This window comes from Corythoichthys intestinalis, chromosome 1 (assembly GCF_030265065.1).
Source record: "Corythoichthys intestinalis isolate RoL2023-P3 chromosome 1, ASM3026506v1, whole genome shotgun sequence".
Lineage (NCBI taxonomy): Eukaryota > Metazoa > Chordata > Actinopteri > Syngnathiformes > Syngnathidae > Corythoichthys > Corythoichthys intestinalis.
In genome coordinates this window covers 859,401-878,676 of record NC_080395.1, presented here as the reverse complement: position 1 = coordinate 878,676, position 19,276 = coordinate 859,401, and the positions used below count along the sequence as shown (strand labels likewise).

At 40.8% G+C, this 19,276-nt stretch overlaps 1 protein-coding gene across 2 annotated transcripts in view; it reads left to right on the top strand.

Moving 5' to 3' along the window:
* The window catches only part of znf536 (zinc finger protein 536), a 542,639-nt gene that overhangs the window by 196,416 nt on the left and 326,947 nt on the right, over window positions 1–19,276 (top strand). For both annotated transcript variants that reach the window (XM_057853244.1, XM_057853236.1), the window contains exon 4: window positions 15,551–15,633. The gene's annotated coding sequence lies outside the window, so the exon portion shown is untranslated. The remainder of the gene's footprint in view (window positions 1–15,550; window positions 15,634–19,276) is intronic.

The following is a 19,276-nucleotide window of genomic DNA, read 5'->3' as shown; positions in this document are numbered from 1 at the left end:
CGAGTCGCTGCTCGAAGGAAACCATTGCAAAATCTATTTTCAGCGCACTTTTACGAGTTACTGCTCAAAGGAGTTTAACCGTTTTTTTTTTTTTTCACACACAAAAGCTAAACCTACCTCCCACCTGTTCTTCTGCTGCAATTCGGAATTGCGTCAGTCTTTGGATTCCAATAAACAAGAAATGTCAGCTCTCCTCAGCAAAAACTAGCTCTCAAAAAGGTTGCCGTGAAGTCGCCTTAGCCAAAAACTTCAACGGTGGCTGACATCATCCAGATATGTTGATCCAAAGGACCAAGAAAATGTTAGATTTGAAGCTAGATTTATGTACGCCTAGCTTGGCTTAAAAGAACACAAAGGAAGTCGATGTAGCTCTTTTCATTCTAAGAGTCGTCGCTTAAAGGAAACCATTGCAAAACCTATTTCCAGCACGCTTGAAAGAATTTAACCTGTCTTTCGCACACAAAAGCTAAACCTACCTCCTGCCCGTTTTTCTGCTGTAATTTGGAATTGTGCCAATCTTTGGACGCCAACTGTCTGGATTTGGGGGCAGGAGTGGACCCAACAGCGGAAAAACAAAGACAAGGCAAAAACGCAAAGGCAAGGCAGGATGGCGGGGAACTCCAAAATACTTTGATAATCAAAGACCAAAAAACAAAGTGCAAACAAAAGCAGTGGGGATCAGACAAAAACCAGGAATCAAAAACTTACTTTGGGCAGGAAAAAGGGCTTGGACGGAGAAATTGACACTGGGATTGACACGAAATCAGCCCTCGGAAAGACAAATCTGAACAAGAACAGACAGGAACTTAAATACAGACGTTAGACAACAAGACAATGAGGCACAGGTGGGTAACAAAAGAGGCAGCGGATTGGTCAACACACAAGAAGCAGGAAACAAAAGATGAAATCAATGGATAATCACATGACATTAGGGCACATGACACTAGGGCACAAACCTAACACCACTTAACTCAAGGCATGACACCAACAAACCAGGAAGGTCCCCTCGACTCAGCGAAAACTAGCTCTGAAAAAGGTTGCAGTGAAGTGGCCATGGCCAAGAACTTTGATAGTGATATTTCTCGCTGGCTGGCATCGTCCACATATGTTGCATCCGGCTCGAAGGACCAAGAAGATGTTAGATTTGAAGATAGGTTTATGTACACCTAGCTTGACTAAAAAGAACACGAGTCGCTGCTCGAAGGAAACCATTGCAAAACCTATTTTCAGAATGCTTTTTCAAGTTAATGCTCGAAGGAATTTAACCTATTTCTTTCAGACACTAAAGCTAAACCTTCTTCATGACTATTCTTCTGCTGCAATTCCAAATTGTGCCAATCTTTGGACGCCAACTGTCAGGATTTGGGGACAGGAGTGGACCATGGCCAAAAACTTTGACGTTGATAGTTTACGCTGGCTGGCGTCATCCAGATATATTGCATCTGACTTGAAGGACCAAGCTTTTTTCATTTTAAGAGTCTCCGCTTGAAAAAAAACATTGCAAAACCTATTTTCAGCACGCTTTTACGAGTTACACAATTTAACCTATTTCTTTCGCACACAAAAGCCAAACCTACCTCCCGCCTGTTCTTCTGCTGTAATTCGGAATTGCGGCTATCTTTGCATACCGACAAAATAGAAAAATCCCCTTCCCTCGGTGAGAACTAGCTCTGAAAAGGCTGCCGTGAAGTCCACAAGACCAAAAACTTTGACGGTGATAGTTCTCGCTGGTTGGCATGGTCCAGATATATTGCATCCGGCTCGAAGGACCAAGAAAATGTTAGATTTGAAGCTAAGTTTATGTACACCTACCTTGGCTTAAAAAGAACACGCAGGTGTGATAAATACAAATTTGACCTTGGCCCTGTCCACTAAAGAATCTCCAAGCAGAAAATGATGTCTGTTGGATTTGGAGCTAGGCTTGCGTATACCTAGCTTGGCTAAAAAGAACATGCAAGAAGTCGATTTAGTTTGATTTTTATGATTCGCTGCTCGTAGAAAACCATTGCAAAACCTATTTTCAGCACGCTTTGATGAGTTACCGCTCAAAGGAATTTTACCCATTTCTTTCACACGCAAAAGCTAAACCCGACTCCAGGTTTTTGTTCCTCTATAATTTGAAATTTTGCCATCTTTGGATGCTAACAAATTAGAAAATTCACCTCCCCTCAGCGAAAACTAGCTGTGAAAAAGGTCACCATGAAGTCGCCACGCTGCTAGTTCTCGCTGGCTGGCGTCATCCAGATATGCTGCATCCGGCTCGAAGGACTAAGAAAATGTTAGATGTGAAGCTAGGCTTATTTACACCTAGCTTGGCTAAGATGAACACACAGGAAGTCGAAGTTATCCCATCTGATGACCAACTATACGGAAAAGCATAAATGTTAATTACAGTGTACAAGTACAGTGTACAATAATTCTAACAATGTGACACTAAGAATGAGTTGCTAGCATGAACACGATCCTTAGGAGCGCTATTCTGTTGTTGCTGTGTGACCGTTCTGTCATTCTGTCAAAATGTGCTAGCTAGCTAGCGCCACACTAGAAGGCTAGAAACGATCACCAATTCTGGTTGTGATGTCAAAAGCAGAATTGTCAAAAATTGATTATTGTAGAGGTAAAATTTGAGCGCCATATTCATTTTCTACATGTAAACTGACATTAGTGCAGTAATTGTGATTTTTTTTGACATGCTTAGCATTTCGTAGCACCTTAAGAGTAACAGTATGTGCCCGGCTGGTTTGGGTCAGTCGCATCCTTGAACGAGATCCGGTCCGCTGATTGTCACCATGGCAACAAAGGCCATCATTATTGGATCGGCCGGACGGACGTGCCTTGGCGTGTATTTGAAATACTTTTGACAACGCCAATGAAGGTTTTCCCTGACGTGCCGGTAAACAAACGACGCTGACCGTGTAATGGCCGCCGTGCGTATGGGCGTGCGCGTTACGCACGTGTGCGAGGGACAGGCGGACATGAGCGGGATAATAAGCGTCATGGCATCTAATCAGATTTCCAAGAGGAATTGATTGTTGTGCGGCAGGCTGCGCTTGACAATAAGCCCACATTTAAGTGTTAATTTTTATGCAAATGCGGGGATGCGCTCGGGTCCCGTCCGTCCGCCCATGTGAAAATTGTCCCGTACACAAAATGTCAGCTTGGCAGCCGGCGTGAAGGCTTGTAATTTATCAGCTATGTTTCTATTAGTGCGTGCGTGTCACACTTGTTATGGAGACGCATGCGCTTTTTATTCATTTTGGAAGAAGTGCTCACCGTTTTTTCCTTTCCGTTCGGCGACAAATTTCAATCATTTTTGAGTCAAATATAGCTTTTTTTTTTTTTTTTAAAGCATTTTCTTATTTGTACTATTTTTAAATAAATGTTCATTTTCTATATTTATGGCAGTTTTTACTTATTTGATAGAAAACCTCTGTTTTGTTTGTATTCTTTTTTTCAACTAAATTTGTTAAATTTCAAATTTTTCCCCTAAATTTTCAAATTTTAAAAAATTATGTTGGAATTTTACTTTGTAAAATTTTCCTTTGATTTATGACACTTTCTTCCTAGTTTTACCAATTTAATCAAATGTTGACTTCAAACGATTTTTACTTTTTTTTTTTTTAATCACATTTTGTCGATAGGTTTTTTTCACTTATTTTTCTTGTCAAATTTAATGTTTTTGTTTTTTAATTATTATTAAAAATGTCCCCTTGTAAAAGTTCTGTTAACTAACATTTTTAATATTTACCATTTCTTTTCAAATATTTTCTAGTTTTATGGCAGATTTTACATATTTTATAGAAACATTTGATTTTGTTTTTCTTTTGTTAAAAAAAAAAACTTTTGAAATTTCAATTATTTTCCCCTAAAATTTTCATTTAAAAATTGTTATGCTGCACTCTTATTTTGCAGAATTTTCCTTTGATTTTTTTAAAAAAATCAAATTTAAATAAATTTTTCACTTAATTTTTTTAAATGATTTTTTTAAGTTCAAAATGTCCATGTTTCGATCTATATTCTCTTGTTAAACTAATTTTGTTAAATTTCAATTTTTTCCACTAAAATTTTCACTAGACAGAAATTGTTATGCCTGTTATTCTGTAATTTTTTTCTTTGATTTTTTATAAAATCAAATTTAAATACATTTTTCCCTTTTTTTTTTCAAATTTTATGAATTTCTTATTTAAAAATGTCCCTATTTTAACCAATTTGTTAACTTTACCATTTTTAATATTTACCTTTTTTTTCTCCTCAGTTTCTAATTTTATGGCAGTTTTTACTTTTTTCCCCTTTTTTTAAGAAAACATCACTTTTGTTTTCATTCTTTTGTTAAACTAATTTTGTTACATTTCAATTTTTTACCACTAACATTTTCACATTAAAAAAATTGTTACACCTCTTATTCCGTAAAATTTTCCTTTGACTTTTTTTAAAATCAAATTATAAATCAATTTTTCATTTTTTTTTTCAAATATATCTTTTTTTTTCATTCAAAATGTCCCTATTTTAACCAATAGGTTAACTCCTCTCAAATATTTTGTCATTTTATGACAAATTTTTTTCCTGTAATTATGTCATTTTCATTTTGCAATTTATTTTACGCTGTCATGTTCGCACTTAAAATAAATGGAAAAAAAGATGTAGGGCAAATTTTTTGTAATGTTAAATGTTCACTTTGATTTTTTTTTTTTTTTTTTTACTCATTATTGTATGCATTTTTAATGTTTTTTTTTAATCAAAGGTTTTGTGCCACTTTCACTGTTCTTTGTAAATGGATTTTGACATGTTGCTTTTTTCTTTTTTTTTAACCCTTTTTTTTTAGTTTCACAATTTTAATGAAATGTGCATGTTTTGCGCATACCTGTTCAATTTTTCCCCACTTAATTATCCCTATCATTTCTTTCCTTGAATATTTTTTGTTTGTTTGTTTGTCTGTTTCGGGTTTACGTTTCTTCATATGTCAAATTTGACGCATATTGCAGTAGTTAACAATTTTAGTGTCATTTTCTGGCAAATTCCTCACATCTTTAATCATTTAATGTTTTCATTCTGAGTGTTTTTCACTCATTTTTTTAATTTACCCCCTTTTTCTTGTCAGTTTTATCCCAGCATTTTCACTTCTTTTTGTAATGACGAACCCTTTCTGACTTGACAGAATTGAGAAATAGTTTTCAGCGCGCACAAAATGTCAGCCCGGCCGGCAGCCGGCATGAAGGCTTGTAATTTATGAGCTATGTTTCTATTAGTGTGTGTCACACTTGTTAGCGAGAGAGCCGCCGCTGCCGCATGCGCCTCGCCGCCTGACGGTGATGACGGTCGGACGGTCTCAGCTGAGCGGCCTTATAGTATTATCATATATCGGGTGGTCCTTGCCCCCCGGACAAAAGGCAATTTAATATGATTTAATGACATTGCCAAGAAAGGGTGTGTGTGTGTGTGTGTGTGTGTGTGTGTGTGTGTGTGTGCGTGCGTGCGTGCGTGTGGGGGTGCACGGTAAAGGAGGCAAGGAAGATGAGGAGGAAGAAGAGATGTGAAAATAACGTCTGTGTTTTTAATGGCTCAAGCGCCCGAGCAGTGGTGTCACCTTCACTCGCTTGCTTCCTTTACAGTCACGTTTAGTTCTTACTATTGAGAAAAATTGCTGTAGTTGTAACATTTGCATTTCCCCCAAAAATTAGCTTGAAAATCATTCAGTTTGTCCCCATGACAAAATTAGTAAAAATTTGATTAGAAAATGAATGAAAAATATTCCAAAATAAAAATGAATAAATTTGACAAGAAAATGAATTTTCACAAAAGCGTTGTCCAACCAAAAATTGCAGCAGGGCCGAGAACGAAAAGAGGTACAGTATTTGCCATGTGGCAAAAAAAAAAAAAAAAAATCCCACATGGTAAAAAAAAAAAAAAATGCCACATGGAAAAATCAATTTAGACCCTTGGTAGAAAAAAAAGCCACATGTCAAAATCCATTTTGCCCCATAGTAAAAAAAAATGCCACATGGCAAAATCCATTTTGCCACATGCCCCAAAAAATGCCACATGGCAAAACAAATGCTAAATGGCAAAAAATAAATAAAAAAGCCACATGTCAAAATCCATTTTGCCACTTGGCAAAAAAATGCCACATGGCAAAAAAATTTTTTAAAAAGCCACATGTAAAAATACATTTTGCCCCATGGTAAAAAAAAAAAAAAAATGCCACATGGCAAAAAAAAATAAATAAAAAATTTAAAAAAGCCACATGTTGAAATACATTTTGCCCCATGGTAAAAAAAAGCCACATGGCAAAATAAATAAATAAATAAATAAAAAAGCCATATGTCAAAATCCATTTTGCCACTTGGCAAAAAAATGCCACATGGCAAATTTTTTTTTAAAAAAGCCACATGTAAAAATACATTTTGCCCCATGGTAAAACAAAAAAAAAAAAAAAATGCCACATGGCAAAAAAATAAAAATAAATAAAAATTTTAAAAAAGCCACATGTTAAAATACATTTTGCCCCATGGTAAAAAAAAAAAGCCACATGGCAAAATAAATAAATAAATAAATAAGCCACATGTCAAAATCCATTTTGCCACATGGCAAAAAAAATGGTACATGGCGAAGAAAAAAAATGCCACATGGCAAAAAATTTTTTTAAAAATGCCACATGGAAAAATCCATTTAGACCAGGGGTGTCCAAACTTTTTGGAAAGGGGGCCAGATTTGGTGTGTTAAAAATGTGGGGGGCCGATGACCTTTACGTAGAACAATGTAAGCAAATTTTAGCAAGCCTTTCTATGTGTCACATTTGCTTCATTATTTTTTTAAATTAATAATTTCAACAATCTTGCAACTAGCCTTGTGGCGTTCTCTTTCAACTCTCGGGCTCATGCGAAATATCCCTGCTGCTGTGAAATTAAACTATCTTCAAGTTGCTTAAATGTCTCGCTGCGTATCCTCCCTGAAATCTTGTCATACATATCAGCGTGTCTTGTTTGGTAATATCGCCTCACATTGAACTCTTTAAAAACAGCGACTGTCTCTTTGCAAATGAGGCAGACACAGTTTGTTGCGTATTCTAGTGAAGAAATAGTCCAATTTCCACCTATCCTTGAAGCGTCGGCCTTTCGGAGTCAACTTTTTTTGTTTATTGTCGCCATTTTAGAAAATTGGGAGTAAAGATACACACGGGGTAATGTTGCTTAGAGTGCTGCTGCCTTTTAGTGGGTAAATGAGGAGCAGAATTTAGTGTGTAAGCTACTTCATATGCTGGTGGCAGTACTGCTGACCAATTTATTAAGTCTGTGTGCGGGCCAGATGTTATTGATTTTATGACAGAGGCTGGGGGCCGGATGAAATTTGACCACGGGCCGCATTTGGCCCCCGGGCCGGACTTTGGACATGTCTGATTTAGACCCTTGGTAGAAAAAAAAGCCACATGTCAAAATCCATTTTGCCCCATGGTAAAAAAAATGCCACATGGATAAAAATAAATAAAAAAGCCACATGTCAAAATCCATTTTGCCACAGGGCAAAAAAATGCCACATGGCAAAAAAAAAAAAATTTAAAGCCACATGTAAAAATACATTTTGCCCCATGGTAAAAAAAAAAAATGCTACATGGCAAAATCCATTTTGCCAGGTGCCCAAAAAAATGCCACATGGTAAAAAAAAATGCCACATGGATAAAAATAAATAAAAAAGCCACATGACAAAATCCATTTTGCCACATGGCAAAAAAATGGTACATGGTGAAGAAAAAATTACACATGGGAAAAACTATTTTGCCACATGCCAAAAAAATGCCACATGGCAAAATCAACCTTGCCACATGCCCCCAAAAAATGCCACATGGCAAAAAAAATGCTACATAGCAAAATCCATTTTGCCACATGGCAAAGAAAAAATGCCACATGTCAAAATCCATTTTTCCACATGGCAAAAGAATGCCACATGGCAAAATCCATTTTTCCACATGGCAAAAAAATGCCACATGGCAAAATCCATTCAGACACATGCCAAAATAAATGCCACATGGCAAAAAAAAAAACAAAAACAAAAAACGTCAAAATCCATTTTGCCACATGGTAAAAAAAATGCCAATGGCAAAATCCATTTTGCCACATGGAAAATACCAATTTTGGTTCTCGCTGTCTCTCAAAAATTTACTTGAAAAGGTTTTAGCATTTGTTGGAATGTTTTCCGTTTTTGTTATTCGTATATGCTGCAAAAAAAAAAAAAAAAAGTTGTACTGTGAATGTGTCGAAGTACGATACTAGTCTGCTTGTCGATGTGGTTGCCGCCATATGAAAAGAGCGTTTCCAGTAAAGATTCTTGTGAATAAATGCTTAAATCCCTGAATTCTTTATAGATATGGACGCAAAACAGGCTCGATTCCTTGTTAAAAGCAAAAAACATGCAGTTAGCATTTATTTGACATAAATATGCCTAAGTACGATGCTAGTCTGTTAGTCAATGTGGCGGCCGCTATATGCAAACAGAGCGTTTCCAGTGACAATTCTTGTGAATAAATGCTTAAATCCCTGAATTCTTTATAGATATCGACATAAAACTCTCAATTCTTGGTTAAAAGCAAAACAAACCATGCAGTTAGCATTTTTTTTTTACGTAGATATGTCGAAGTACGATGCTAGTCTGTTAGTCGATGTGGTTCCCGCCATGTGTAAACAGAGCTTTTCCAGTGGAAATTCTTGTGAATAAATCCTGAAATCCCCCCGCCACGCCACGGAAACAGCGCAAGCCGAAGGCAATACAGTTCCGCTGGCACCGCTCCCGTAGGCCAACCGGTGGCGGCCAAGATTCCACGCGTTCACTCCCGTGTTAATCCTTTGTACTGACTCCATGTTCCAAAAGTTTGAAGAAGGCTCACCGAAAACAGGTTGACAATTTATTCGTCGCCAAAGGTCAAAAAACAAGGCAAAAACAGACGACGGCGGGACCCTGCTGGATCCAGGGTAGGCAAAACAAAGCTACATCAAAATGTTCCCCAGCAGCGGCCATTGTTATCTAAGTGTTCAGTTCTTTTTGAAAGCTGCGGTGGAGTAGGCCGGGCCAAGGGTGTGGCTGGGTGTTGTCTTGGGATCATCCCTATGTGGCAGGTTTTGGGCGGTTAGGTCCGTGCGTCATCCTTCGTGGCTGGGACGTGGTTGCCACGGCGACTGACGCAGGTCTTGACGTCCTGGGCGCCCACACTATCAAGTTGTTGGTAGGGCAGGAGCGTCCTGACCCCTTCGGAGCACTGATGACGCTGTTTCTTTGACTATCAGGCGAGGGCTGATAAACTAGTCCACTTTACTGTGTCAAAGGGCATGGAGCTTGTTTCTTTAAACTATGGTTAAGTGCTTTACTATGATGAATGTGTTAGACTAATGCAAACAATTAGTGATGCACGATAATGCATTTTTCAACCGATACCGATGATTTCCTCCTCGTTCCAACCGATGACCGATAATGTCAAGCCGATAATTCTATTAAAAGTCACAAGACCCGTAGTTTAGCTTAGTTTATATATGTTTAGCTTTAGCATCTGCGCTAGCAGCAGCCTCGTATCCGTTCCAAAAATCTTTGTGATGCAGTTTTAAATGGCTGATCGGGTTAGTGGTCTTGAATGAGGACGCTTTCTTTCCGCCTCGTGGAACATCTGCAGTGCATGTTTTGCAGATGGCGAGAGCGTCGTTTGTTTCACACACGGAAAAAAAATCAACCCACGCTAGTGGCAGAGGCGCCATGATATCACGTCAACCCTGTAGTGTGACGCCGCCTCATCTATGACGCCATACTCCTCAACCCCTCCTCCATCAGGGGCTTCAGAGAGAGGAGGGGTTGAAAAAAAAAGCAATCAGATTGGGAAATATCGGGATCAGCAGATACTCAAACTAAAACGATCGGGATCGGATCGGGAGCAAAAAAGATGATCGGAACAACCCTAATGTAAATATGTCGAAGAATGATGCTAGTCTGTTAGGCAATGTGGCGGCAGCCTTACAACAAAGAGCTTTTTAGGTTGAAAATTCTTGTGAAAAAATGGAAAATATAATAATTAGCTTGAATCCTCGAACAAATCACTCCTGAGACAATCTTTCCTGTTTGAATGCAGTACGGCTTTCGTACTTTTTAACATAAATCCGGCGTTGGATCGCTGCATGTGTCGCTGCGACCGAGTGCGAATAACTGAAGCGGATTGTGGCATGAACCCCTACATGAAGGCGTGGTGCAGTGAAGGTCGAATCTGGCCCGTCAATATCATTATGAAGTCTACGGTAGTACAAAAAAAACTAAAAATATATGTGTCTCGTTTCAGGGGGCGGGGGTGGGGGATCTCATCTGACTAAAAATACAATATCATCCCTTAAAAGTAGAATTTCATTAAGATATTGCCTTATTTTGAGGCCATTCTTTTACATATTGATCTTTTCTGTCACTAATCCTATGAGAATTTTTCATGACTTTGCCAATTTATTGACACACACAGCACCCGGTTTCAGCCGCACTTTTTTTTTTTTTGCTGGTTTGCCGTGTGTTTTTAACTGCCGCCGGCGGCAGCAGTGGCGCGCTGGCGCCAAAGCGTCCAAACTGCACTCGGCGGGCCCCAGAAAGAGCGCTGAAAGGTTTGGATCCAATTCACATATAGGTCAATTAAATGCACCAACATCTGCTCTCTCCCCACCATTTGCATATAGCATTCATATGTTAATCATGGCCCTTGTTTTTTTTTTTTCTTCTTCTTCTTCTCTTCCTGTGTGTGCGTGCGTTTCCTCCTCCTGTACTTCCTCCCCCCCCTCACAGCCTCTTTTGTATCGCCAAACAAAAAGAGATGCCGAACATTTTTGGATTCCCTTTTTCCCGTCCTATTTCCACTTCCTCCCCGCGTCAAAGAGGAGGCGAGCGGAGCCGACGGCGGCCGTCGACGAGGATCGGCTCTCTTCCCCGAGCAGCTTAATGCCTTATAAATCAATGATGACACAGATGGACCAGCGATAATCTATTTAGAATGCCTCACAGCAAATATTGTTGTGCAGATGATTAGACAGACAGTCGTTTTAACCCCTAAACGCCTCCCACGCTCACATGTTTGGCTTATTTCGAAGACGTTTAGCGACAGGAGAGAGGACGGTAGCGTTGGCGGTCGCGGGGACTCCTCGGCAAACGTGTCCTGGCAAGGCAAATGTATTTGCGGAGCACGATTCAACACGAGGTCATTCAAAGTGTTTTACATCACGTGAAAAACGACAAGAAGCTATTAATAAATCAAATCTTAAACTAGAAAATGCCATTTGTAGAGATTTTTGGTTACTTTCAATTGACCTTTTGCAAAAGCTCCGCCCCCCGTTAGGCCTGAGTTATGCTACTGCGGTGCGGTGACGGCAAAGCGACGACGGCGTCAATGAACATTCGATAGTTCTGCAGCGTTGCTCTGCAATTCACCTCCAAGCCACTAGAGGGTTGTGGCGTTGTGTTTGTCGGGTTTTGGGGGACTCTTGACGACTTTTAGTTTTCTTCCGGTTACACAGCTATGCTAAAATGCCAACGGGGATAAACGCTTGAATGTGGATCTTCAGCTCATCAACATTTAACAACAAATGTTGATCATACAAATGTTGAGGTGCAGACTGTTTCGGAGGCGGTCTGTCCGACTTTTGATGCCACACAGAGACTTCTAGCCTCGGGTGGAAACCAGCAAGCTGTGGCAGCTAGCTTCAAACTGGTGTCAAGCACTGTGTCCAGCGTTTCATCCGAAGTCTGCAAAGAACTGTGGACAGACCTCCACCCCGATTTATTTTTTATTTTTTGCCGTGTCCTACAATAAGCCAGTGGGAAACCATAGCAGATTTCTGGGAGCTATGGAACTTCCCAAACTGCGTTGTAAGCCTATGATAACGTTAGTGTTTACCATCAAAAGTACCGTGGCACTCTTAATCAGTGATGATGTATCAAAAGTGTGAACTGTCTAGTTGAAAATTAAACATCAAAACAACTCTTTTGACACTAAACCTGTGCTTTCTTCTCCAGAAAATTGTGAAGGAACACAAAAGGCTACGGCGGAGTGTCGTAAATCGGGTCTGCCTTGACGGCACAGGTCTGCCGCAGTAGGATAACTCGGCCTTTCGTTACGATTGCTAATCAAACAAGCTTTGACACTCTAACGCAGTGTTTCTTAACCTAGCTAAAGGTACCGGACCACACAGGTTTCACATGTGAATTCACCCAACTCTTCGGAGTTAAATAATGAAGCAATGTTTTTAAATTTTAAAACTGATGTTGCTAAGCTAAGAAGCTAATGTTTACTGTAGCCGAATTTCCGTTCAAATTTCTTTTAATTTTGCTTAGACTTACTCACCGAACCCCTGGGGTTCATTCAAGCCCCAGGTTAAGAACCACTGCTCTAATGGCAAAGCCCTTGCGGGCGGACATACAGTATATACACCGGAGTGTTTGAAGTGATTTAGTTTGCCGCAAAACCAGCGCAACGTTCTCCAGATTGAGGCAAAAGGGTTTACAAAATGCAGAAGACGATATTGAAAATATAAAGAATTGTAACAAGGTATCAAGGCAAACGCTTACAGGTTATATAGCTATTTACAGGCAATCAAATGGTTGGGATACTGAAGTGCCTGTTGTACCATGATACCAAGATGTACCATGATAAATAAAAACAAATTAGGCCTACAATTAGGACTGAACAGGCCCTCGAAGTTTGGCGCAACTCGGACGGCACGCAGCTCAGGGTGATGGCAGATCGGCCCTCTCTCATCATCTCATGAGAAACTAACCTGTGCTGGAAATGCACCTGTTTTGTGTTGAACCTCTTTTGTATTGTGGACATGGCTGAGATGTTTTTTTTGTATATCCTGAGATGAGAAATACGCTCACACACCTAGGTGGAAAAAAAAACACTATTGAAGAGGGTACTACAAAAAAGCGGGGCACTGTGCAGCCTGAAGGAGATAGTACCATTTTTCGTAGGCACCGTCTAACTGTTTGCATTATTCTAACACACTTAACATAATCAATCAGGGAGTAGTATCGTTTCTCGTATTTACTGTTTGACTCTTTGTATTACTCTAACACACCCAATATAGAATAAATAGAACTTATACCATAGTTTAAGTAAAACAAGCAGTATATAGGGCATTACAGACACATGACACCTTCTTATCACGGAAGCCCAACCTGTGCGTCATGCAACCGACTGAGCAAGATTGACGCTGACAAGCCCACGTCTGCACCACCTACTCTCGCAATTAGTTCTCCCGGGCAGTCCAGAATAAATGGCGGGATGGCCTGTCCATACACAAGGAACACAGAAGAACACCCAAAATCCAACTGATGACATGACTGATAAGACTCCAAGAGCTCTTTGACGCTGAGGTGGCAAAATCCACAACCCTCATTGCCCCGACAACAGTAAATCCCGAATCCTCCTGTCCAATCCACAAACAGACAATAATCCTAAACAACGCCCAAACACACCCTTCTTCCTGCCCACAGCCCGCCCGGCGAGGGCCTTCAAAAAGGCTGAATGTTTGACTAATGGTCTTCATTTTCCTCGGGAACCTTTAGTTGACTCGTGATATGGTGACCCTGAATCCTCACCTGGGTCGCTCTGTGCTTTAAGATCACTGTCGATCTGAATAAATTGTCAACTTGTGCTTCGAAGCCTTTTTCCAGCTTTCAAAATGGAAGCAGTACAAGGGGTTAAGACTAAGGTGAACACGCAGAGTTTTGGTCTTTTGGCCAGGTTGTCGGGTTCTGGCGCAGCTCCAGCGTCCCGGGCCGGCGGGCGTGGTTCCGGCAATCTGGCTAAAAGGTCAGATTCCTTGAAGGCACGCCCTTATTTGAAACCAAAAAGAATCTTCTAATTGGGCCAATTTCAGCAAGTGTGCCAAAGTTTGTGGCTGTATAAGCTGCCTAAGTCCCTGAAGAGATATAATGCATTTTCATGGCGTATAAAGGGTTGTCATGGCAACCGACAGAGACATGTGGACATGGGCCTTAAAATGTAGAATTAAAAAAGGTCTTGTAACGACACTGACCAACCTGAAAAGAACTGGACATGGATAAGTAAAATGAGTGACTTCTGTTGCCACTAGTTGGTGCTGTAGGGTTGATGCAAATGACCCCTACAAGACCCTTCAGGGTACGATTCTAATCAAGCATCTACGAAGTTATGACTGTTCAAAATTTGTGGTGAGACAAAATGGCAACGGTCATTTTCACTGTCCTGTTTGGACCCCTGTGCTTTGACGAAACCTCAATATTTTTCATCAGGCACCTGAACACATGTCTTGAGGCTCCCCTGATGCAGGTTTGAGTTCAAATATTTCAATGCCGTTGCTTTCAGGCTGGGGTACCTCTCATAAATGCCGGATATGAAAAAAGACAAACTTGCACAAAGGAGTTATTAGTCATTTACTGAATTTGGCGTGTTGCCAAAAGAACAAGGCGGAATTCAGCACCCCACCCAGGTCAGGCTCGTGAATTAAAACTCACAATTTTGATAACTTTAGGTCCTATATGTCTCATGAACAGTCTCACTAATTTTGACATCTGGCGACGTCAATGTCAGCCACGGAGTGCCTTATAAACCCAGTTTTCCATAGTTACTCAAATCTTCTAGATTTTTGGTGATTTTGGCTTATTGTTTTTTTTTTTATGTAGCCCCGCCTGACCCCTGTTTTTTTTTTTGCGTTTTTTTTCCCACAGTTTTGCCATTTTTATCCACAGTTCTGCCATTTTTCTGCTGTTTTCTTTGTTTTGCCCAACGAACACTCATTCGCCCCGCCCAGTCAAAATGGATTGGACGTCTAGCGCCATCAATGGCAGCCGGTGGTTAAATAAGCATCCGTTAAAAGGTTAAACAAAAACTGAAAACGATCCGTATCCTTTGGAGAATGGAGGAGGAAGCACGGATGACGATGATGATGAAGATAAGCGTGGGGATGAAGTGAGGCTTGTCAGAGGTGGCAGCTGGCGCGAGCGCGCCGATAAATATAAACCGGTATCGATCGCGTGAAAATGAAAGATCCCCGAGTGGCGAGCGGTATTTAGCTCCAACGCGGTGGCCCCGCTTTTGTCCGCCAGGATGGGATGGATTTCCAAAACGTGCCTCCGTGCGCGCGCGCTTTGATTTCATCTATACCGTTGGGGTCTAATTTGACCCCCGTTGACATTTGACAGCACTAAGAAATACGCTAAATGTCATTCTTTCGCCCTGAAATTCGATGACCGCTACAAAGTTTGTCGGCGTTGGGACTGCCGTGTGTCCAATTTTTAGCCCGATATGGAATTTAGATATAAATAAAAATGTTTGTAATAGAACTAATCTTCCAATTTTCTATTAGGTGATGCTCAGAAGTGGGTAGTAATATGCTGAACATATATTGCCTAGTTTTGTTCATGAACGCTAGTGGTTAAAAAACCGAAACGACAAAATGAGATTGTCCCTACATTTTTACAGGAATTGCAAACATTCCCGAGAACTCTCTGTGTTCCCACTACAGTATGGCTTTCTTCCACTTAATGGTGGCCTTTGTTCTCCCTTCAGGTGGCGTTCCCGCCAGCAGTGCCAGCCACAGCCGGCTCGATCCAACACCGACGTTCACTCCAGTATGCTGTTGGTGTGCTAAGGTAATGCGCTTGAATTTGAAGTGAACATTTCTCATTTCGCTGACTTTGCTAACAGTATAGTGGTACTGTCGCCTGACTTCGGCGAGGTCGATTCCCACTCAGTAGCAGTGTGAATGGTTGTCTATGTGTGTGTGCACCCGGTTTAGGGCGTAGTCAACCTTTCGCCCAAGTTTACTCATAGTTTTTTTTATTATATTGAATCCTAAAGTTGTGTGATAATGACTTTGTAACCCATAACTGATATCCCAATGTTGTCCAGCGCCAAAAATCCGACATCAAACCGATACCGATATATGCGGTCGTGGACTTAACAAATTATGGCTAATTGTATTGTAATGCCCCACTGGATGCTTTTAGAATGATAAATGCAACAACTTCAAGGTTTTCCAAATAAACTTCAACTGGTTATAGAAAAAGTGCCAAAATAAGGTCCCATATACAGTGCCCTCCATAATTATTGGCACCCCTGAAAAATATGTTTTTTAGCTTTTAATATATTTTTTAATTCAAATAATATGGGACCTTAATGGGAAAAAAAAAGAAAAATACAAGTGCATTCATTCAGTGGGGAAAAAAATCCCACATAAAGAAAAAAGTATTTGACATCAAATAATGTGTGTCACAATTATTAGCGCCCCTGGTGTTAATCCTTTGTACAACCCCCTTTTGGCAACAAAACAAGGTATGGGGACTGAGATGGCCATTGGAGGAGCTTAATTTTGTGTCTGGTGAACCATTTCTGTGTAGATTTGGCCATATGTTTAGAGTCATTGTCTTGCTGAAAGACCCAGTGACGACCCATCTTCAGCTTTCGGGCAGAGGGGAACAGGTTTTGATTTAAAATGTCCTGGTATTTCAAAGCATTCATGATGCCATGCACCCTAACAAGGTTCCCAGGGCCTTTGGAAGCGAAACAGCCCCACAGCATTACTGACCCACATACTTCACAGTGGGTATGAGGTGCTGTCTACACACCAACAAGCTGTCTGGGAGGCATGCACAGAGAAAACCTTTCCTCACTCACAATCATAAACGCAAAAGTCTGGAGTTCGCCAAGCGGTATTGCGGCTTCAACTGGGACCGTGTGCTCTGGTCAGATGAGACCAAGATTGAGCTTTTTGGCAACAAACACTCTGAGTGGGTCCGGCGTGCCACGAAAGATGCGCATGCTGAAAAGCACCTCATACCCACTGTGAAGTATAAAGGTGGGTCAGTGATGCTGTGGGGCTGTTTCTGTTTAAAAAAAAGCTAAAAAACACATCTTTTTCAGGGGTGCCAATAATTATGGAGGGCACTGTAAATAAAAGGATAGGATATAATAGGATATTCCAATGCAATGATAATTCCCAAGATGCATTTTGATGGGCCTTTGCAAAGATTTTTAATTACAATGATGTGTTTGACTACTTTTCTTAGTGACTATTTCTATCTGGTGGCAAAGTAGTTAAACGTGATGAGTAGGTATGTGCCGGTATGAGACTTTGATGTCATGTTAATATACCCTTATGCAAAAATACCACTGTTTCGCGGTATCACAGTATTGCACTTATAGCTCTAAAACGTGTTATTTTGAAATGTATGGGTTGCAAAAAAAAAAAATTCCATTGAACAGGATATTTTTATTTTTTACAACATATTTGAAAATTGGAACATCAACATGAATATAATATCTAAAATAAATAACTGAAATAGAACTTATAGACTAAACCCTGAAAGAATCTGACCTTTTAGCCAGATTGCCGGATCCACGCCAGCCGAACCGCCCGACCCGCGCTGGTGTAGATCCAACGACCCGGGCCGGCGAGAGCCCGGCCAAAAGGCCGAACTCTGCTCGTTCACCTTAAACTCCATTTTGAACGCTGGAAGAAGGCTTTGAAGCATAAGTTGACAGTTTATTCAGGTCGACAGCGATCAAACGGCAAGGCGAAACAGAAACAGACTTAGGCGAGGAGGCAAGGTCACCATACCACAAGTCAACAAAAGGTTCCTGAAAAAAATGGCAATGCTTAGTTAAACCTTCAGTCTTTTGAAGGCTCTCGCGGGGTGGGCTGTGGGCAGGAAGAAGGGTTCTATTGCAATTTGGGCTGTTTAGGATTATTGTCCGTTTGTGGATTGGACATAAGGATTCGGGAGTTACTATTGAAGGTTACAATGAAGGTTGTGGATTTTGCCACCTCAGTGTCAAAGGGGCTCTTGGAGTCTTGTCAGATGTGTTATCAGTTGGATATCGGGCGTTCTCCGGTGTTCCCTGTGTTGGGACATAGCGTCCCGCCATTTGTTCTGGACTATCCGGGAGAACTGATTACATTTTTGCTGCATTTTTATGACGTAAAAAAATGGCGGCACTAATACCGTACTATGGTATGACGGAAAAGTTTTTGTGGTTTTGAAACCGTGACGTTTTCATACCACGGTAAACCTTGAAACCAGTAACTGGCACATTCCTAGCGTTGAGTTGATTATTTTTAATTGATTGTTCGTTTTCTTTGTGTGCCACGAGTGGTTAATGTCTTTCCCTCAGTTAACAAATCCCAAGCGTCTTAGCTTGGAGACACCGAGAGGTCACTCTACGCACAGCTGCTGTGATCAGCCTGTGCACAAAGTCTGCAGTTCTGTACATTAACTTATAACCCAGCATACATACTGGCACAAAATCGATATGATATGATTATATTTTAAATGGTTTTATCGGTCGATAATATCGGACAACTCTAGATCGAAGGAATCTGACCTTTTAGCCAGATTGCCGGAACCACGCTAGCCGAACCTCCGGACCCGCGCTGGTGTAGATCCAACGACCCGGGCTGGCGAGAGCCCGACCAAAAGGCCAAACTCTGCGCGTTCACCTTAGTCGTAACTCCTTGTCCTGACTCCATTTTGAAAGCTGGAAGAAGGCTTTGAAGCACAAGTTAACAATTTATTCAGGTCAACAGCGATCAAACGGCAAGGCGAAACAGAAACAGACTCAGGCGAGGAGGCAAGGTCACATTACCACAAGTCAATAAAAGGTTCCCGAGAAAAAATGGCAACGCTTAGTTAAACCTTTAGTCTTTTGAAGGCTCTCGCGGGGTGGGCCGTGGGCAGGAAGAAGGGTGTGTTTAGGATAATCTTCTATCGCAGTTTGGGCTGTTTAGGATTATTGTCTGTTTGTGGATTGGATAGGAAGATTCGGGAGTTACTGTTGTCAGGGCAACGAGGGTTGTGGATTTTGCCACCTCAGCGTCAAAGGGGCTCTTGGAGTCTTGTCAGACGTGTTATCAGTTGGATATCGGGCGTTCTCCGGTGTTCCTTGTGTTGGGACTGGGCGTCCCGCCATTTGTTCTGGACTGTCCGCGTGAACTGATTGCGAGAGACACAATACTATTCCCTGATTGATTATATTAAGTGTGTTAAAATAATGCAAATAGTTAGACGGCGCCTATGAGAAAAGGTACTATCTCCTTCAACTTTACACTTCTGACAGTTATGTTTGTGCTGCTGCAATACCTGAATTGGAATACCAGAATTATCTTACATTACCTTAGATTTCTCATTATGAAATAGAATTTGATATTGCTCTTGCTTTAAAAACCCAAAATGGAGAGTGTCATAAAGTACAAAATGACTCAAAGAACACTGAGACTTGCTAGGCTTTCCTTTCAGC